The sequence below is a fragment of the Adiantum capillus-veneris genome, chromosome 1 (assembly GCF_014529385.1).
Source record: "Adiantum capillus-veneris isolate H3 chromosome 1, ASM1452938v2, whole genome shotgun sequence".
In the NCBI taxonomy this organism is placed as follows: domain Eukaryota; kingdom Viridiplantae; phylum Streptophyta; class Polypodiopsida; order Polypodiales; family Pteridaceae; genus Adiantum; species Adiantum capillus-veneris.
The window spans coordinates 143,945,162-143,967,770 of record NC_140931.1 but is presented as its reverse complement, the minus strand read 5'-3'; the positions used below and the strand labels follow the sequence as shown (position 1 = coordinate 143,967,770).

Here is a 22,609-nt window from a genome sequence, read left to right as displayed (position 1 = left end):
CTTCCCTATCCTCATTCCCCGCTAGCTCCCTCCACCTTCGAAGGTGTTTGAGGCCTTGGGACTGAGGCTTGGGATAGTCAATGCTTTCTACAAAGTTTATGTTGTGCTAGTTGAAGGTGGCAAAAAAGTTCCTCCCATACTGCATACAAAGGACAAGATATTTGAAGCAGATAAGTATGTTCAGGACATGGATGAAATGTACAAGAAGGTCAAAGTGGCCTTAGAAAAGACTCAGGCAAACCAAAAGAAAGCAACTCATCGTCACCGTCGTGAAGTGGTGTATTCACTTGGTGATTGGGTTCTTTTACGCTTTGAAAAGGCAAGGTTAAAGAAAATGAAGGGCAAGGAAAGACTGTTTCCAAAGCTCAGCATGCCTTACTATGGGCCTTTTCAAGTGTGCGACATAATCAGTGATGTTGCATATAGGCTAAAATTGCCTGACAGCTGAAAGATTCACAATGCGTTTCATGTGAGTCTTCTGAGACCCTATGTGGGTGATATGCCAGAGGATATGCCAGCTGAAGACCAGCCGACAGTCGAGGAACTTGACGAGATCTTGGTCCCGGAACAGATTTTGGCACATAAGGAAAGAAAAGTGAAAGGCAAGGTTGCTAGGCGTTACTTGGTAAAGTTCAGAAACTATCCACCAATGGATGCTAAGTGGATGGAAGAAGGTGAACTTGCAAAGTCACCAACTGTGTTATCACTTTACCTTGAAGCCTTCGATTTGCAACCTGCCTTGACCCCTTGAGTTTCAAAGCTACATGGATTGTCAGTGTGACAATGGCTTCTGAAACAAATGATGTACATGGTATTTAAAGTGAGCTCAAATGAAATACCTGTTACATGAATGTTAGAGCTGTACAGATTGTCAGTTTGGCAATTTCTCTTATGGAATGTCCAAAAGTATGGTTAGTGCTATAGAAGTGAGTATTTCTTGTCAGTTTGTCAAGGATACATTAATTGCTTCTATTAAAGGGTACATGTGTAACTGCATTCTTGAACTGCCGGTTGGGTATGCTCGAAAGTGTTACTGAGCCCAACGTGTACTATAAGACAGTGGAAAAATATGTAGCTACCATTTTGTCATTGGAAAGTTAGTGACTCAAAGCAATGGCAGAGTGCGAAGCTCCCACTATGTCATTGGGACAGGGTTCACATGCAGGCAATACATGTGTCGACGAGGTGTTGAATACACGAGGGTTGACAATGAGCATGTATGTGTCGTACATGTGTCGACAGGTGTTGAATACATTAGTGTTGACTGTGAGCATGTACGACATAGATGCAAACGAGGACGTTTGAGATTTCAAGAGGGGGGTATGTCACCAGCGTGTGACAACTATCTATCCTTTTTGTTGATTTCTTTCTTATTATTTATTTACTTTCACTTTTTGGAAACACCCCTCGGGAAATCTAACTGCCCTGCATTGCATAGCTAGTGTGGAACTGTCAAGAGGGAGTCCAGGCCTGAGGGCAAGAGAGCACTAAGGTTGGACAAAGACTATGGTTAGCAAAAGTGGGGTCATTGACTAGCCAAAGTGGAATCCTTTGCTACAGAGGCTACATTTCAGTTTTGGGTATGGCTGTAGTGTACAAAGGGGGGTCGGATGACCTAGAAAGATACAATGGCAGCATCTCCTAAAATTTAGGGAACTACTATTTTGGGACCTGAAAATGTGTTTGCGTCATTACCTCCGGAATGACAAGGAGAACATTTTCTTACTCTGCTGCCGTGAAGTCAACTGGGCAACCGGTTGGGAGATTTTTCGGCAGCAACCCCGAAATAGGAAAATGCTTGCAATGTGCCAAGTGGCACCTTTTGTTGCACTTTCCTCATGCAACAAGAGGTGGCGCTGAATTTTAAGCTGGGAGAGGCTCATTTTCAGATTTTGTCACAGGTTAAGAGCTATGGAGTGCTTCCTTTCCCTCTTATATACAGTGCGGTGCCAGGAGTGATGCCCTGCACGCTACGCACTACCCTCTCTCTCCTCTATGGCAGTATGTTATGCCCCTCTAGTGGGCTTTTCAATTGACCAATGTACAGTTGTGTGGGTTCATGCACGATTGCCGAGGCAAGAGCCTCTTGCACAGGTACTGGATTAGCTAGCGGCTAATCCCCCGTAGGTACAAGTGAATTCGGAGAGGTTTCACACCAGAAATCTCGTCCGATTCAAAAGGCAAGTAGCCCTACAGGTGCGGGAGCTCGAGGACTTGCTACGGATGCGACCAACATGCGAAACGGAGCTCGAAATAGTAAATTACAGCCTGCTGTGTATTTTTGCAGGTTTAGGGTTTTGGCCCTAAACGGTCCCTAATACCCCCAGGAGGTTCGGGGATGCGAGGGGACCGCTGTGTAGGTGATCTGGCGCATTTTCAGGGCTAAAAACAGAGAATTCAGTGTGCTGCAGATTCTCACCAGGTTTTGCAAAGTGCCCATATGCGTCGGGAAACTCATTCAATGCGTGGAAATACTGACTGTGAAGGGTCCTAGTATAGTTATGCTGCCGAAGTCGGGCCGGAACAGTTGAAATTCAGCCAAGCTTGTGCGGGGCAGCTTGTAGGGAACCACAACGTTTATTCCCTCTTTTAAACAATAAATAAATATTGAAAGGGGCGCCTAAGTTAGGGGCCAATCTGGTGCCGGTCTACTCATACAGGTGCAATCTAGCAGCCTGTATCCCTCTCCCCTTTGTTGTGTCTTGAAAGTACAGGTAGAATAGACGACTAATAATGGGTGAAAGCTAAATCAAGGTTTAAAGTAAAGTCTACCGCCCTTTTTGGAGTTAACAGGCCGGTTTCATACTGTCTAATGAGCTCCTTAATTTTCTCGAAATAGCTCCTTACTGACAGTCTGTCCTACTATATTTTGTCTAACTCATAGAGGATGTTTTCATCACCTCTATTGATGTACTCCAAGATAAAGGATTTCTTCAGCTTATTGTAATTTCCTTAGGGAGGGGGTCACTTAATAATTATGTGACTATCACGTGAGTGCAATAGAAGGCATTATTAAATTTAATTTTTCTCACATTTTTACATACAGAAGGGTACTGTATAATGTAATTGCGAAAAAAAATACATATTGAATAGGAAAATGGTGTATTTTATTAGTCAAAAACTCACAAATAAGGAGTTTAAAAAATAGTCCTTGCACGCACGAGATATACACAATTTATACATAGTGACCCCCCTAAGGTAGTTTATTAGTTTACATGCTAGATAATGATAGTACCTTTTTTTGGTTGCATCTTTCATTGTTTGAGGGAAGTACTCTACCCAATCTTCTTTGCTGATATGATTGAGGTCAGCATACTATTTGAAGGCTTGGAAATGGACATTTGGATCATCCTTCCGACTACCTCTGAATGTTGGGGATGCTATCTTCCGGTCATTGGATTTCTCTCAATGTCTAGGTTTGTCATGGAAATTAGTTCTTGTCTCTCGACGTCTAGGTTTGACAAGGTAATTAGCTATTTTTTTATGTCACTATTTCAAGATATTTTCCCTTGTGAGGTTTTGTCATTGATTCCGAATGTATATGCTTGTGCCTCCTTGAATCATTGGCATTAGTAGAAACCTTCACTTTGCTCTTATTGGAAGAATTTTGAGTATTGTGTGAATGAGAGTGCCTCTTAAACTACATGCCTTTTTCATTGAATACTGAGATTGTCTCAAAGCTCAATTGTGGATTTAGTGTCTCTGATGCCTAGTTCTGCTTCTATCTTGTCACCCTAAGAGAATAGCTAAATATCATCAAATATTTTCTTTGATCCTTCCACAGTGGTATTGATGTAATTCTCCTTTTCAATGAGCACTCTAGGGACTCTCCTTACTTGTGTTGGGTTTCGTACAGACATTGTGAATAGCTGACTAGCTCTCATTTGTAACTTGGGAGACTAGTTCTCTCAAGAGATTTAGATCACCACCGTGATCACAAAATGGAATGAGTTGGATCTTCACAACTAATCTACAATTAGACTCAAAATAACTTTGAGGGGGAGGAGGGGTCACTATATGTAAAACATATGTATTGCATGCATTCAAGGACTATTTATAAAACCACTTGAGAATTTTCCACCAATAAAAGGGACCCTTTTCCTATTCAATCTAAATTTTTTTTTCGATATCATTTTTTCAAGACCCTTTTTTATGTGAAAAAATGTGAGAAAATATAGAATAAAATAATCCCTACTGTTGAACCCACATGATTTGAATTTTCTTGTTATAGTGACCCCCCAGAGTAATTGACAAAAAATCTGAGTATTAGATGAACTAGTTATATATGATCAATGATACAAATCTTCAGCTACCAAATGATCAAATGGCGTAGAATCAGGCAAAGCATAATTTAGATCAATGGACAAATAAATTTAAATGAGACTTTAGACAATTGAATAAAACAAAATGGATAAACAAGTTCCGATAATAGAAATAGGGAATAAGAGACAACTCAAAATGTGATTCGGATTCTAGCTGGATACAAATGATTCAGATTCAAATCAGATTCAAATTTAATGATACATTGATAAAAGACTCTAGACATGATTAATTGATAACCTAAAATTAGTCTTTGGCTTAGGAATTACAAATGATACAGATGGTAACCATTGACTACTCTTCTCTTAGTATTGCCCTTCCCCTTGATGATGTTAAAGATGGTGGGGAAGTTTCTCTGTCGCACTCCAACACCGCGTTGGCTTCAAGACCTCCTAGGTAGCCCTTGAATTTTCCTTGAAATTCCGAAGACACACACACACACACACATACACACACACACACACACAGAAAATTTCTCCCCCGCTATGCGTTGCAAGCTTTACAGAGGATTTTCCTCTCTCCTTCGTTCTTCCCTCTTGCTTAATCAAGAGTAAGATTGAGAGAGAGCGATATGCTGCTTCCCTCAAGCTCCTTGACTTGTTTTCTTTCTTCTTCCCCAACTCTCCTGCAAGTCCTTTCTCCCTTCTTCACATTATGCTCATTCTTGCCTTTGCTAAAGAAAAACTCTTAAAATAGGTCCCTCCCTAAGCAACAACGGTGCTGTCATTGCTAGGGACCGTTGACATTAACCCTGTTGACGTGGCACGTTGAGCTCTGCCCTGCTCCAAACTGGCTGGAATCCAAACGCCATGCCTTGCTGAGGTCTTCGTTTCATTGTCAAACTCAATCAAGCTTCCCCCAGCCCTGTGCGAGCATCTTTTCCCATATGTGCCTTTGTTCTCTGCTGCCATTTCCCTGACCCTTCATCTACAGTTGCCCAATCCATTACATTTCTGCAAACTGTTCAAACTTCAAACTGTCATAACTTTCTCTTCATATCTCTAATCAACGAGCTGTAAAGACAGGTCTGTAGAGAACTTTTACTACAATTCTAGCCTATAAACTCCCATCTGTGATCACCTCAAACATACTCCCTTTTAGCATTAATCAAGACAACTTTTGTCCCCTTAAGGCCACATCTAAGATATATTTAGCATAGAATTAGCTTGTTATCAATCCCTGAACATTGGTCAACAATTATGTAGATTTCAATCAAGCACAATGTACATCCTTGTGATATTTTTACCTTCATGGAATCGGAGCTGCACGATAACATTGGCTAGATTTATTTCAGGGCCAATAACCACCCCCATTCCACATATGATTCCAAGAGTGCCTCCATTGGCCATACCTCCTTACATAGGTGATTTGGCAGCATTTGCTTAAATGATAAGTCGATCTATTGTGGAGAATATGCATCATGCACCTGAGAGAGAACATGGGAGTAAAGAAGTAAAAATTGCAAAGCTTACGCAAAAATTCATTGGGGAAGAAGATGCTCAAAAAAACATCAAAGTATTTGAACAAGTATGTGATTCCCTAGGAGAACACAATGAACTACATAAGTGCAATGCTTTAAGTTTGACTTTAAGTGGGAATGCTGGGGATTGGTATAGGACCTTAAGGATGGAAGAGAAAATGATTTACCCTACTCTTTGGAGATTGTTCCTGAAGGAATACATACGAGAAGATGTACCTTGGGGTGTAGCAAAGGCTGAACATGAGGAACGCAAGTTAGTTAGAGACTTTACCAGTCGTTTAAAGCACTTAAACTCTCGTTGTCGTGTAAATGAGCGTTTTCAACAATAGCCAATTGCGCCATAGATTCCTCCAATAATGCAGCATGAAAATATCTATAATCTCCTAGTCATTAGAGGTATTACTACTGATAGCCGTTTTTCGGCTTTCCATAATTGCCATAGTAAGCTACCTCACCCTACCAAAATCACCCAAACACTATGGCTATCCCTACCATTTCACTGTAAATAGGCGTGTGTGAGTTAGGGGACTTTTTCCATATTTTCTTAAATACCCTCAGCTAGCTAGTCACTGGGCTAGTTGAGTCAAAAAAATAAATAAAATCAAAAAAATAAAATATATGATGGCCCATTTGTGTGTAAATATTTCATTGTATATATGGCCTAAATATAGGGATTTTTTATAATTATTTTGGTATTTTATTTAAATATTTCTACTTAGGTGTGTGTTTTATTAAACCTATGTACACTTTCTTTCATCCTCTTACACCATAATTATATTTTTTGCCAATATGTACATACTCTAACCTCATATTTTTCCTTTATACAAATCACTCCCACATTTTCACCCTCACCCTCGTGAAAACAAAAAATTGATTTCTACTCATTGGTTATGTTTATTATATTATTTACTTGCATACCTTTTCCTCTTTCACCCAAAATAATTCAAGGAGGGACCATATCATATGATTCCAATATCTTTCCATATCCATAACTCCTCCATATTTTTATTATTATTTCTACTCATTATTCTAACACCATGTGCTCATTGAGCTAAAGTCCATGAATAGTCCATACACTAGTCCCACCATGTATATATTTCTTTATTCACCAATAATCCTCCTCCATGCATGGGTCAAGGGCAACTTGGATGCTTTGTATTATAATATGACAAAGGAGGGGCTCACTCTTGGATGCATTGTACAAATTCAACAAAGGAGGGGGCCACTAAAAGACTTTTGCAGGCATAAAAACAGGCTTTTTGGTGAAAAGTTTGGCACCTATCTCCACTCCGAATTTGGAGCGGTGGTCAAAAGAGAAAATGTAGCCCACGCTTTGAATAATCACCTCAATTTTTTTCACGATTTTTGGAGCTACCAACGGTGAGCTATGATTTTTTGAGTGGACCCCAGTCTGCCCACTTTTCTCACAAGTAGCCCTTAGTCTTCTCTCACCCTTCCACACACCTACTCACTCTTACACATCCCTCCCTCTCCTTCCCTCACTCAAACCTGCAATTTCCATGGCTTCTCCCACCCTCTTCACCATTACCCTTCTCTCTCATCCCTATAGTTCTTTTATGAACCTCTACATACATACACCCTCTCCATGTCTCTCTCTATTGCTTCTATGTTACAATTTCATTTACCTCTCCTAAAAAATATCTAAAATTCAGCATCTTAACCATGATAACTTCTGCAAATTGAGGATTTTTCATCAACAAATCCTCTTTTCATCGTGGTGATCAACCGTGGCGGCGGCGTAAAGAAGCGAAGAAGAAGAAGAAGAGGAGCGGTCATTTTTTCCACAATCTACACAAGGGTGAGTTCAAGCTTCTTCAAAGCTTCACCATCTCAATGATTCTCTTTTAATTCACCCCTCTTCCTTCATCAAATCAACTCATCCTACCTATTGTAAATGTATCACTAACAATTCTAGTGATTATTACCACTAACAACTAACTTCTCTTGTAAAAATGCACCTACACTATCAACATATGGAGTAGGCAACCGCACAAGTAAAACAAATTCATTCACTCCCATGGAAGTTTCTCTCCTTTCACCACATCAATAATTCTCTTACTTGAGCCCACATCCATGTGACTCAAGAGAAAAGAGAGACCCCATTCTCATTTGAAATTCATAAAAATTCATAATCCTTGATCTTTCCTAATAAAATTGATTAGGTTTAATCCTAATCAAGGCTTCTAGAACCTATAAATAGAACCTATTCCTCCTTGTTAAGACATCACTATACCATTGCACACTAGATTGAGCGTACCACACGCCAGTTCTATCTTGGTTGTAAAGAGAGAGTAAGCTTTCTATACACCATCACCTTGGTGCATAGGAAAGCTTGAGCTAGTTTGAGTGAGTACGAGTAGAAGATATTCTTCCTACCATTGTTTTATCTACCCCAACATCAATGAATTGGTAGTTTTGGGTGCAATTCATGTCCAAAGGCTCACGCTTCTCCTCCAATTTGGCTTGGCAAACTCATTCAGCTTCATAAGGTGACTTGTTGCATTGAAAGTTGTTGTTTTGTTGCTTGTGATTCATTGGCTATTGTTTAGCTACCATTGTAAGAGGGTGGATGGTGAGAGGGCTCCCATAACCCTAAGACAATGTGCTAGTGATGCTATAACCAAATCTTGTCACTTGATTCCGCAAGCTCTAAGTTCCTTTTTTGTGCAAAATATAAAGTTGAAGCTAAGTTGTACACCAGCTCTCTCTCTCTCTCTCTCTCTCTCTCTCTCTCTCTCTCTCTCTCTCTCTCTCTCTCTCTCTCTCTCTCTCTCTCGTGTTTTAGTGTGTGAGAGTGTTCCATTGGTGTTAGGGTTAGTGTAAATTCCTTGCTTGTTTGTGGGTTGCTCTAACGATTCTCCTCTTTTGCGTCCTAGTTCGCTCTTAAACTAGGTGGTGCCCCTTGTGTAGTTGGGATTTGGCTGTGGGTTTGTTGTTTTGGTTTGTGTTGTGTTGTGCCCCAGCCCCATTGAGCAGCACGGGAGCCTTGAAGGGTGTCTAGAGGTTGCTCTTCTTGTTGCCCGCCCCGGACCGCCTCACTACCTGGGAGGCAGTCACTACCAATGCAATCCCATTAGGAAAGATATGAACCCCAAAAGGGCCCTTTAGCTTAAGGGGTGATTAAGCATGGACCAATAGGAAGAAGGTGGTGGCCACAACCATAGCCTCAAAAAAGTAGGGTAGGAGGGGGCATGGGGGCCTATTTGTTCCCCTCGTTATAGCTTTGTCCCCTAGAAAGAGAGAGAAAAGGGAGGGGGGGAAAGGAGGGTTTCCTAAATTTTCAAAATTTTAAAAAAATCTCTAAATCTCACTTTTCACTCCCCAAAAGCTCCCCTAACCAAATACATGGTCAAAAATCTATTTTCTTTCACCAAAATCTGCATTTCTCAACCATTTCTCTCTCTCTCTCTCTCTCTCTCTCTCTCTCTCTCTCTCTCTCTCTCTCTCTCTCTCTCTCTCTCTCTCTCTCCACAAGCTTTCCATAGCTACATCACATATGAAAGCCTTCCATAACTGCTCACGGTCTAAACTCGCTCTGTGTGTGTGTGTGTGTGTGTGTGTGTGTGTGTCTGTGTGTGTGTGTGTGTGGTTGTGTGTGTGTGTGTGCTTTCCCACTTTCATCTACACCTCCACTGTACTCTCTCCTCAAGATCTCCATGGCCGTAGTACTTATGGATACTTTACCAAGCACCTCTTCTACCCTTTCTTCTACACCTCCACTGTCCTCTCTCCCCAACCACCTCTTGGCTCCTTGCCATGACTGCAATATTGCACTCCAAGGTTCTCCATTGAAGTTTTAATCCTCTGTATCTCCCTCTCTCCAAAAATATTTACTTCTTCCTCCTCCATCTCTAGCTCATTCAAAACCACCATCAAACTCTAATATTGTAGCCCCTTCCTCTCTGTAGCAAAGTCAAACTCTACTACTCACAAAAATCCAACAAATGAGGTAGAAAGGGTTGTCTTGTACAACACTAGAGATTCTAATGGCGAGTGGGTGTCTCAGGTGTTTCGCAAAGGCGCTTGGGTCTTCATGCAACCTGCAACCATTGGGCCTCATCGTGTTTGAGATTGTGCGGCAACTTGGATAACATTGGAAAGGGAGGTTGCTTGGGTTCAAAGACATCAGATCAATGGGACGGTGGTTGTTGTTCAACATGTGTATTCAATGCCTAACATGCATTTGGGGCACACTAATCCAAGACTTTTTCCACCTAACTGTAAGTTGCTTCTCTTTGTTGTTGCAATAGTCATATGCATTGAGTTGACCTATGTGTTCAAGTATGCTACTAAGTAGCTTGTGGGCCATTTGATGTCTATGTAGATATATTTCCATCAAACTTGGTCAGAAACAACAATTAAGAAGTCTCTCTGGAACCTTTTACGATTTTCATGTTGACATTGGTGCCATGATGCTTCCCATTGTGCAACCATTGATGCTACTGACGGGAGCAAAGCGAACCCCGACATCCTCTTAAACGTCGGGGGCCGAATGGCGCGCCTCGAGCCGCCTCGAGCCTATCACGGTAAAGCGAACAGGGGGGCACCACCTAGCTTTGAGCGGCTAGGACGCAGACCACGATGATATGAACACCACGAACTTCCACACATAGAGAGAGAGAGAGAGAGATATTGACAGATGATGAAAACCCTCGGGGGTGTGAGGGAGAATTATTTCTGCAGTATTTACAAATGACATTCTTTCCGGCGAGGCGGCACACTGTGGTGATAGAGAAGTAGGGAGGAAAGATGGTGCAAACTACTTGGTGCGTTCTCTAAGATGACTCAATTATTGTGAAGCTTGCTACCAAGAGCGTTTGTACGTGTGTGCATCGACCATTGGAGTCGAGAGGTGGACGTGGCTCCCTTTGCATGGTGCAAATCCCAAGGCAAACCAACACACAAGCCCCCTTCCCCGTGATGCCAATAGTGTCAACTCTTCCCACTTACACTCTACCAAGTGTTGACCTATCGTGAGCCCCCCCCCCCCCCCCCCCCCCCCCCCCCGATAGTGACCTCTCAGTGCCAATTTATAGGTGTTGGCCGCTTGGATTATGGTAATCCCGGTGTGATTAGTGTAAGCTTAATTGGGGAGACAAAGCAAGTGGTGGGCCCGGTGTGGTTGACCCTTGCTTTGTTTTGGGAGGTGATTAAAAGATGAGAATCTCTAGGTGGGCCTTTGTGACCATCACCTAGAGAGAGGAAATTTACAAAGTGGGAATTTTACAATGGCTTGGGTGAAAAGTGAAGAAATGATAAAAATAACTTATAAATTACTGAAAAATGGCATCGTGGTTGCGTGATGCCGGCGAATGGGTGTTGTCCGTGCGTCGGTGTAGCGAATACTTCTTTTCGGGGTCGGCTGGGGCATGCCTTCGACTCATTTCTCCTTTTTGTTGTTGGCGGCGCGTGATTTGGGTCCTCCTTTTCGTTGTCGTCGTAGTCGTAGACCTCCTTCGGTTTTTTTTGTATTTCATCATGTGTGTGCGTTTATGCGTGTGTGTATGTATGGGTGCATGTGGACGGATGTGTGTAAATATATATAGATGTGGGTGCGCATGCGTGAGTGTGTGTGTGTGTGTGTGTGTGTATTTGTATGTGTGCGCAAGCGTGCGTGGGAACGGGCTAGTATAATATATATATTTTTTTTTTTCTGTTTTTTCGGGTTGGTGGCCAGCTGCAGCTACGCGAGGCGAATGGGGGGGAGAGGATGGTGAGGGGGGGGTGTGTGCGGTGTGTGTGTGTGTGTGGTGTGTGTGTGTGAGAGAGAGAGAGATATATTCCGTGCGCCTGTACAGGCCGAGAGGAAGAGAGAGAGAGAGAGAGAGATAGGCTTGCGACGGCAGGTTCTGTGCAGAGCGCAAGAGAGAGAGGGAGAGGAGTGGGGAGAGAGAGTGTCAGGGAGGGAGAGGATTAGGCGGGTGTGTGTGTGTATGGATAAGAGAGAGTGCATCCCGTTTTTACGCGCCTTCACAGGCTGGGACGAGAGCGAAATGGATAGAGAGATTGGCCGATTGGGGCTGTGCTAAGGACGCACGTGAGAGAGAGAGAGAGAGAGAGAGAGAGAGAGAGAGATGGGGTGAGAGAGACTCAGGCCTACCCTTGGGCTCGACACAGAGAGAGAGAGAGAGAGAGAGAGAGAGAGGGAGGCCTTTTCTTGCGCCTTCACAGGCCGGTAAGAGAGAGAGAGAGAGAGAGAGTTTAGTGGCGGGGGGGTTTCTTTGGTAGGTCTCCGACAACAGAGCACGGGAATGGGGGGGGAGGGGGAGACTCTTTGGCATGAAGTGGGGTAAGGGGGGGTGTGAGGTGAGAGAGGGGGGGGGAATATCACCCCTTCCTGTTTGGTGGCTCAAGGATGAGAGGGGGGGGGGGGGGGGGGGGGGGGGGGGAGTCCAGGAGTGGGGTGTGAGGGAGAACATTAGCGGGCCAAGGGAGGGAAATGAGGCCGAGGGGAGGGTGAGGGCGAGCGGGGTGGGGAAGAGAGAGAATATTATTGGGCTATTGGCTTACGTAGAGAGCGAGGGAAGGAGTGTGAGAGGGGGCAGGTGTGTGGATAAGAATACGGGAGAGTGGGAGTTCACATGCGGCCACAGGCTCAACACAACGGGAGCGCAAGAGAGAAGGGGGGGTGGGTCATCGAGGCTTGCGCCTAGCCGAGGGTGGCCAGTGAGGGGGGGGGGGGGGGGGTGGGGGGGGGGGGGGGGGGGGGGGGGGGGGGGGGGGGGGGGTGGGGGGGGGGGGGGGGGGGGGGGTGAAATTGGGATCAAAAGGTGTCGGTAAGGGGAAAGAGAGGATATTAGAGAGAGGTATGTAGGGAAAATGAGAGAGAGAGAGAGAGAGAGAGAGAGAGATCTCAGTTGATGCCCGCCGGGGGGAATAAAACTACAGGGAGAGAGAGACAAGGGGTATCTGAACCGGAGGGCGGTCGGCTAGGCTGGGGCATAGACGAGCGGAGGCATGAGGGTGATAAGGCCGGCCAATCGGGGGGGGGGGGGGGGGGGGGTGGGCCATGCCCGTAGAAGTGTCGTGAGGTTGACCAGGCATTGCCGAGCCTTCCAACAGTGTCGCCAAGGCTCCGGCAAAGGAAAAAACATAAGTTTTTTTCTTTTTTTTTCTTCGATTTCCAAAAATCGGCCATCATTATCCCTCTCCTTTTGGCTAGACGCATTCATGCTTCTAGCCCTTCCTCTGCATCTTTAGTTGTGGAGTTAGAGGGTTCTCCCTCCTCTGGAATGTCTAGCATAAATTCTGGATCAAACCTAAGAAAATACATTTTCAGTCTCCATCCATTGACCCTAGTCTTGTGAATTCTCTCATCTGCTTCCATCAGCTTATAGATGCCGTTGTCATAGCGTTTCTTGATGATAAATGGACCTTCCCATCTGGGTTGAAATTTCTTGTCCTTCCTGGTGTCGAATCTGTTGTCGTATCTCAGCACTAACATACCTTATTCCAGTCCCTTTTCTTTAATCCCTTGATTGAAAGTGAGCCGGCATCGTTCTGCCTGTGTTGCATAGTGATTGATTGATTCTTCCCTATCTAGTTGGAGTCTCTCTAGATCCAAGATGTGGTTTCGGAGATTTACAATTGGACGATGTATCTGGCTAGCCAAAACTCGTAAGCTGGCTATCTGTACCTCAATGGAGCGGGGCCGATTGCGTCAGGAGCTTAAGTGCTGCCTTGTGGGAGGAGAGATTGATCTCCTTATGCTTCAGGAGCACCATCTGTGTGAGAGCCGCATTAGACGTTGTGGTCATCTCTTGCGTGGACGATATGATACTTTTTGGTCAGCTGCTTTTGGACCTGGAGGCATCCAGGGTGGGGTATGTATGACTATCGCGATCTCACCAGTAGGCCATTGTGGGCAGAGGGATTATTGTGCTAGGCAGGGATCAGTGGATTACTATGCAGGTTCACGGTTGCCTTGTGGGCTTCTTCAACATCTATGCGCCCAATGTGGCGAGTGCTTGAGCAGAGTTTTGGTCACAGATAGTTGAGTCTCTATCGTAGGCGGAACACTAGTGCATGGGGGGGACTTCAACATGTTGGAGGACCCTTCTGACAGGATTGGTGGTAGCCATGCTATTGTGCATGGAGTTGAGTTGGCAGCTTGGGAGAGGTTTTGTATGACTATGAGGGTCTCGGATGTTTGGCATCACTCTAGTTTTGTGAGGCCCCCAGACAGCCTTGCCTTCTCTCGTTCGGACCGCAGAGTGGGAGGAGTGACTCTATCGCTGATACATCGCTTCTACACTAGTCACTATTTCAGTGACTTGGGAGGGACAGTTGGCATTCTGGCAAGGACTTCCTTCTCGGACCATGCACCAGTGAGTGGCAGACAGGCAGAGGAGAGGGAGCACGATGCTTCGCATCCCAGAGAGGGTCTTGCTGGACTCTGCACTCAGAGAGCGAGTAGAGGCTCTCTGGACAGAGAGCTTGGACAGGCAGGATTCTCCTGCTGACAGAGTGGCCTCAGGACTAGCTCAGATTAGTTGTTTCTTTCTCTAGGAGTCTTTGGCTCGTCGGGCTGCAGCGAGAGAGCAGGAGCAGCGTCTCAGACAGGGCATTGCTTTGTTACAGAGGATGCAAAAGCAGCATCCAGACAGTCCCTGGTTGGAGGAGCAGCTACTACAGCAAGCTCGCCAGGATCTTGTTAGCATAGAGAAGAGGCAACATGAGTTTGCTTTCCACCGGCAGACATCTCGGTGGACACAAGTGGGCGACAGATAGACTGGTGCTTTCTTTGAGGCAGTGGGACCTCGGCATTCGCATGCCAAGGTCAGTCAGTTGCGAAGGCCCGACGGGTCAGTTGCTTCTGAGCCCGATGATATACGTGCAGTTGCTACTGACTTTTACCATGAGTTACTGTCCTGCAGAGCCTCACTCAGAGCGTCAGGATGCATGCAGGAAGCAGGTTTGGTCACAGATGTCTTGTGAGAGTGAGGAGATGCGTCAGAGGCTTGAGATGCCACTTCATCTTGAGGAGCTGCACACGGCTCTTAGGGCCCTCCCCCGTGGTAGCTGTCCAGGTGAGAATTGGTTGACTCTCAATTTTTTCTTGGAGTACTAAGACCTGCTTGGCCCAGATCTCTGTAGTGCTTTTCATTACATTTTGCACACAGGAGTGATGCCTGACAGCATGAGTGAGGGCTTGATCTACCTCATTCCCAAGGAGGGTGGCTCCTTGGATGAGATTCAACAATGGCGCCCCATCACCATCCTCAACTCAGCCTACAAAATTATTGCCAAGGCTCTGAGTTGGAGGATTCAGCCACTTCTAGAGAGCCTTATACATCGGACTCAGAAAGGTTTTGTCAAGGAACGTAGTATCCTTAACAACATCTTTACTTTTTGGGAGGCTTCTGCCCTAGCACGGCTCCGTGGTGAGGACCTAGTGATTCTTCTTCTTGATTTTGAGAAGGCATACGACAGAGTTGACTGGGACTTTCTAGAGGGAACTCTCCGCAGGATGGGCTCCTCAAATGCTTGGATCAGAGGGGTGTCAGCTTTGTACAGACAGGCTCACAGTCAAGTACTTTTAGCAACAGGTAGAGGTGATCACTTCATGCTCACACGTTCGGGTAGACAGGGCTGTCCCCTTTCCTCTTTCTGTTCTATGCGGAGGCGATGAGTAGGTTTTTGGTGTGGCAACAGGTTGGTCTATGGGACTTAGCACTCCCTATTCAGGGAGATGAGCTACTCGACGCTGAGATTGCCGACGACTCAGCCTTGTACTTAGATGGCCAGGAGGCCAACCTTCACAGGTGTGAGCTGGCTCTAGAGACCTTCTGTTGTGCATCGGGTGCACTGATCAACTGGAGAAAGATAGTGGCTTTCTTGGTTGGTAGTGCTCCTGTGCTCGATTGGATGCCAGGAGAGGGTTTTAGGTGGATTCCTTCGGGGACTACAGTTTGGTACTTGGGCTGTCAGGTTGGTTTGAACTTGTCTCCCGAGTAGCAGATTGCTCCCCTCCTCCTGTCTATCAGGAGGAAGTTGTTACATTGGAGCTCAACACGACTTTCTTTGGCTCGCAGAGTAGTAGTGACCAACCATGTGTTGTTGGCGACTATGTCGTACATCACTTCTTGCTGGATCTTCTCGAGTTCTTGTATCAACCAGGTAGTGAGGACGATCAGGAACTTCCTTTGGTGAGGACGTGACACTTAGATAGCCCGAGCCAAAGTGGCTTGACAGGTCATCACCCTTCCTTGTTCACAGGGAGGGCTTGGGATCATTAGCCCAGCACAGCACAGCAGAGCCCTTCTTGGGAAGTTCATAGTCAGAGGACTTCTTCCAGGTGAGGAGCCCTGGAAGGAGTTCTTGCTACAGCGGCTTCGTGCTAGGGTGCCTCAGGCTGGAGGCCCCTGGCAACCTTCGACTAGATGGATCTTCACAGAGATGTGCAGAGTTGGTTTGAGCAGGAGATTGGAGGACCGCTTCGCTGTGAGTTTGCTTCAATCTTGGGAGCTCTTGCGGCGAGGCTTGGAGCAGAGACAGCCTACTTGCACGGAGGAGCGCTTACAACAACCCTTGTCTAGAACCCCATGGTTAGCACTCAGAGAGGCCACTTGGTTGGTAGTCGGCCTCATGTTTCCTGGGGTCCCATGGCAGCGGGTCCAGCGCGCTCTTTAGGTGACTGGTTAGAGTTCTCAGGCTTGTCAAAGGAGGTGCAGGGTTCCCAGCTACAGGGCATGAGAGGGGTGCAGAGCATGTGCCAGGACATCTCAAAGGCAGTTCTAGCTGAGTGGCTCACGCCTCTCAAGCGAGTAACACCCAAGTGGATGGGAGCATTCACATGACTGGAGGTTCTCATCTGATTCAGGGCCTGCTCAGAGACTGTTCCATCCCTTTTCTTCGAGCTTCAAGATGGGGGGACGCTTACAGCGAGTTGCAGTAGAGGCCCCGCACGTGGCAGAGTGCTGTTTTCAGAGGATCCGAGTAGTGGGCATCTGTGGGAGGACTTGTGTCATCGATCTTGACCCAGCAACTCTTGAGACTGGACACTAGAGGCTGTGGGCTTGGGAGTGTTGTCCACTGGCACGAGTACAGTGGGATCCTGGTGAGTGGCTCTGGAGGGATCCTTTCTCTTCTACAGACCACCCAGGTGTCCGATTCTTTCAGTACATTGTTCAACTTGGACATCATATACTAGCAGCACAGAGAGAGGCCCGCCCCGCTGCAACACCTCATTGGCAGGAGGAGGGTCTCACAGCTGAGTTCTTGGCAGCCTTCTCGGAGAGGTTGTGGGACTCCAGACAGCCGAGGCGAGTCACCTTGTTTCAGTGGCTGGTCGCACACAAAGCTACAGCAGTTGGGATCTGGCTAGTGCATAGTGGTCTCTCGGTCACATGTGCAGCTTGTGACCATCTTGTGGAGAGTGAGTGTCACTGTCTTTGGGACTGTCCTTCGGCACAGTAGGTGTGGCTTCGAGTTCTTTGGTTGATGCCTGCTCTCTCCACGGCTCGACGGTACACTTGGGGACTGACGGATGATTAAGTTTGGATTTTAGGCTAGATGTCGGTGGTGAGCAGATGCCTTAACCTAGAAGTGAGCTTTGAAATATTGACGTTGATGCGGAGAGCGACGAAGAAGTGGAGTTTGATGACAAAGATGCAAAAGTACAGATTAAAATAGACATCTTTGGTGCATCAGCTCTCATAGAAGATGAGAGATAGACTAATTATTTTTGCTAAGAACTCTTTTGTAAAACTCTTCTATTTCTCTACAATACTGGATAGTTAAGTTATGTTGGAGCTTTGTTTTTTTGTTATTTGCATTGCTTTAGCGTTACTTTTGTAAACTAGCATATTGTATCTATGTTATTTGTGTATCTGTAGCCATGGTCGATGACGACGATACATACTCTCCTAATTTTAGTTTTTCTGTCACTCCGATCGGCATGTCACCCGAGTAGATGGGCTCCTTTTCAACACAATTCACACCAGAGCAGATTAGTTACGCACATATTCTTTGGGTAGCTGGTTCCTCTAGACCTACTACGGCTATCCCTACGCCTAAGACTAGTGTTCTCTCTACACCGACCGGCCCCACATCTCAGTCGAGTGTGCCCCCTATATCGACGGATGGTTCATCTTCGAGGCGAGGTAGGCATCGTTTTAGAGGCGATGGTTGTTGTGGTAGCGGTTCTACCGATACGTCCACACCACCGAGAGACCGTCCTTCACTCTCTTCAGTAGATAGTTCACCAATTGGCACATTGTGTACACCTTGGGGATCACACGCGCATGATCCTAACAAGGTGTACAAAAGCAGGGATGGCGCTGTTGTGGCAGATAGGGTAGGAAAGGCCATGCGATAGCGGATTTGACAGCTCTGTAGAGTTCAGTTTGTCCACTCTGTGATGGAGACTTGGGATAATCAAGATGATGAAAGAAAGAATTACATCGTCAAGGCCATTCACAGAAAGATGATGAAAGAAAGAATTACATCGTCAAGGCCATTCATAGAAAGTACAAACCGGCTGAGGGGTACGATCCAATCTCAAATGAGTGGATTTTGAGTGTAATGATTGCCACAATGTCACACTACCGATCAAAGGTGAGAGACAGGTAGAGGAAGGCATTCCAAAGCCGGCATGGTTGGACGCAAAGGAGTGGACGGGGATTGAATAAGAGACACAAGACAATCATGAGAGATTCCACAGTAAAGAGATGCAACCAGAACACGTTTGGAGTCTGCTGGAGCGTCACATCTTGGGAGTCGAGGTTACGATACACTTTGGCATGAGTTTATAAGTATTATACGTATGCTTTAAATTGTCAAAAATTTATATGTTATTTGAAGATTTATCAAATGATTAAATTATAATTTTGCAAGAAGTTGCCGTGAAGCGCCCTCCGACACACCGAGAGGAGAAGTATGGGTACAAGCATGGACTTGTGGCCCTTTTGATCCAGATGCAGGAGGAGGGAGGTGTTACATGAGGGTGAGATCCTCCATATATTTTTGTTTTTGTAGCTGTGATCTTCTTGATACAATTGTACTCATTCATTGTATACATGTACAGTTTCACGCTTATGTTTATGGTTTTGCTTTCCGTTTATGATTATGATTGTGGTATGACAATCAGGTTATGGTTATGGTTTTGCAATTATGATATGGCGGCAGAGAGGTTATGGTTATGGTTTGGCAATCATGGTATGGTTATGGTTTTGAAATCATGTTATGGTTATGCTTTGGCAATCAGGTTATGGTTATGGTTTTGCAATTATGATTGTGGTATGACAATCAGGTTATGGTTATGGTTATGGTTATGGTTATGGTTATGGTTATGGTGTTGCAATGATAGTATGGTTGTTATGGTTATGGTATGACAAGAGGTTATGGTTATGGTATAGCAAGTGGGTTTTGTTTATGGTTTTTCGGTTTTCAAGTCAACGTTATGGTTATGCTTTTGAGAACTTGTCATGATTCAACTTTTGATTTTGTGGTTTTGTTCTTTTCACAATTTTGTTAGCGTCAAACTGTAGGTGGAGTGCGGTTGCTTGTGCACTCTTCTTTTGGGCAGAGAGGGATGTTTTCTACTACTGCAGTACATAGGGATTTAATATTTACATAATTATGAAAAATTTTGTGTGATCACAAGGTCTTATTGACACATTTACATGATTACACTAAACATAATCACACAGAACCCGATTAAGTACGACCTACAACCCACTAAATTCCCGCCGGGATTTTCAGTATTCCCAACGGGCCCGTCGAGGTTTACCATTTTCCCTACGGGCCCGCCGGGAATACTGAAAAGCCCGACGGGCTCACAGAATTATATATACGCGGGTCCAATCGGGTCCGCTGGGTGCTCTTTCGTCTTGCTTTCATCTTCTGAGAGAGAGAGAGAGAGAGAGAGAGAGAGAGAGAGAGAGCTCGTCGGCCACCTTTGCAGATACGTCGAGAGGAGAGAGGGGGTCGTGTGGGAGCGTGCTCTGCGTCGCAGTGCGTGGCAGCAGTAGAGTACTTGACCACACGATCCGGGTATGTGTTGTGTGTGTGTATATACGTTGTGTGGTAGCGTGCCTTTTTTCGTATTGCGTGGCAATAATAAGGTACCTTACCACACAATGGGAGTGTGTGTGTGAGTTGTTCTACGGAACAATGCTTATCACGGGGACATCACCTCAGTGACGCGGGAAAGATGGTGTCCTTATGGTAAGTTTCGGCTTACTGTCTGGGTACTACGTCGATAACGCGGTGAATCTAGTATCCTTATGGTAAGTCAACTTCCCTTCCCCTTTTCCAAAAAACATATGGCTATCGGTCACTAATGTGGCTATATGATGTTCGTATGCAAGCCATTGTTTTTCCTTAGATTCATGCGGCAATCGATCGGTAACGCGACTAATAGAGTGTCGTTTGTTAGAAGCATCTGTTTTACATAAATGTGGCGTTCATGTCGTTAACCCGACCGTACGAACGTCATATAATTTATATGTGCATGTGTAATTAATTTTTTAAGTATTAAGTATATGAAATACTTGGTCGGTAACACGACTGTGAAGAGTATTTCATATACAAAATATATGAATTGTTTGATTTTGTTGTTTTTAACTGTCCATTTAAAATTATATACTAGCTAATCATATTCAAAAAAATACTTTATTCATCAATCATCGCTATTTTAAATGTTCCATTTATATAAATTATATATAAAAACATATTTGCACACAAATTACATGTTTAATATTCTTTTTTAATCTTTTTAAAGGACTCTCAACCATTATCGCTATTTTTAATGCTTCATTTACATAAATTCTCTGTAAAGAATATAAATGCACACAATTTGCATGTTAGATATTCTTTTGTATCTTTTTGAAGAGCATCAATTATCATCGCTTTTTGATTGCTACATTTACATAAATTCTTTGTAAAAAAATGTGTGACCACCATTTGCTAGTCCAATTTGTATACTTCCAATATTTTAAATGTTTTTGCAGTTTTTAATTCGTTGTGTGCTTTTTTTGAATTAGTTTGTGTGCACAGAGAAAAATATAAGTTAAAAATTCAATATATACTGAAATGTGTCAGACTGTTAACATGTATTGTTTGATCTGAATTAAGTTCTTATAAACCACTTGTTTGAACTGCATTTTACACGTGTAACAAATTGCAATTTTAAATGAAGATTATTTTCAATTTTTATCAATATTTCTTTACACATTTGTTAAAGTCTTCAAGTTGTGGTTAAGAGCTTACGTGAGATAGTGTGAGAGTGTTAGTGTCATTTGCAACCATGAATTTGTATTTGATATGCTGTTTTTTTATTGTCGAGTGCAAATATGACGCCAGATTAAAAGAAATGTATTATGCGTGCCATTCGTAAAGAATGTATTTTGGCAATCTCATCATGTGCAGCAGATCGCATATGGCAGATTAGTGAAAGCGATGTCTACATCAAAGACATGACTAGCGTTATATGGGAGAACACAGAGTGCAGGTTGCGACTTGAAGGCCAATACGAGTTGCTGCTTCCAGCAGGGATACGAGAATTTGACCCCCACCACAAGATTAGGGCAATGTTGGGTAATATGAAAGTATGTTGCAGAGACTTAAAGGAAGATATCCCACCTACCTGCGACATGTCAAAATTAGAGCTCTGGGATAAATTGTGGGAAGAACAGAAGATAAAGATGAAGCGTGTGAAAGCGCAGGACCACGCAGTCTTAACCAAGAGATTGAAGATGGCCCAAGATGCGCAAGCAACTTTGGGAGGTCGATCCGATGCCAGCAGTAGCGGCACAATCATGTGCACTGCTTTGAATGTAAAGTGTACACATCTTGTCGGCATCTCTCACGAAGCCTCGGTAGAAGGTATGAGGATTGGAGCAGGCTCATTCGGTGTGTGCACATTGTACACCATCAAAGGCATCTCATTTTTTTCCAGACCACATTACATATGTGGAAAAATGTTACAAGGGAGGGAGTAAGACGAAATTTGACAGCTTTCAGACAGAGCAAGGAATGCAAACACTTCACCCCTCCAAGGTGCACTGGGTTTACTACAGAATCTCCTTCGATCTCGATATTCCCATACTACAACGGGGGTGCCATGGCCAACGTGATGTGTCGCTTATCGTTCGCTCACAGATTGTTCAGATGACACATGCACAGGCTACAACACGGTTAGAGGTCATTGCCTGTAGCAAATCTTCCTGTGAGCGAGATAGACACAGTGCGGATCAAAGCAGTAATCGAGCAAATGCTAGCCATTTTTCATGCCTTAATTGACGACATTGCGGCTGCCCACTCAGTCGGTATAGTGCACAGTGACCTGCACCCGTTCAACATAATGTTAGACTTTACTCGCGACAATAAACCCCGCATCGGCATCATTGATTGGGGTATGATGCTGAGAACACCAGCTAAGCACGCAAGAAATAATTATCTACATCCAAGCGCACAGTCGGACGAAGCAGTTTTGAATGCACTGAGAGCAGAGAATGTCGAGATGGCTAAGTGACCGTCGATTGCTCCCGAACTATATGATCCATGGTGCACAGATGAATACACAAAAGCGAGCGACATTTATGCATTGGGCTACCTATTCGACATGCTGGCAGATTTTTGGAGTGCAACCAAAAAAGTTTATTTTCCATAAGAAATTTTTCACCAACCGGACGAAGATGTTATGAGGGCTATTCGAATTAAAGTAGATTGTTGGATGAAGTTAAAAGAGCGGGACTAAAGAAGGAATGCTTCTGACGTGTTGATATTTTTCAAAGAACATTTAAAGACAAATCCTAACCCTGTCCAACGTCCATTTGTTGAACT

The 22,609-nt window shown here is 44.6% G+C and overlaps 1 long non-coding RNA gene across 2 annotated transcripts in view; it reads right to left on the bottom strand.

The window, feature by feature from the left end:
• LOC147465722 (uncharacterized) overlaps nt 1-22,609 on the bottom strand; it is a 153,439-nt gene that overhangs the window by 89,988 nt on the left and 40,842 nt on the right. Inside the window, exons 4-5 of one of the 2 annotated variants that reach the window (XR_015189401.1) lie at nt 5,567-5,746; nt 4,481-5,280 (exon numbers count right to left, since the gene is read on the bottom strand). The exons of the other annotated variant lie outside the window; for it this stretch is intronic. This is a non-coding gene — a long non-coding RNA (uncharacterized LOC147465722). Of the gene's footprint in view, nt 1-4,480; nt 5,281-5,566; nt 5,747-22,609 lie in introns of those variants that run through there. 2 annotated transcript variants of the gene reach the window in all.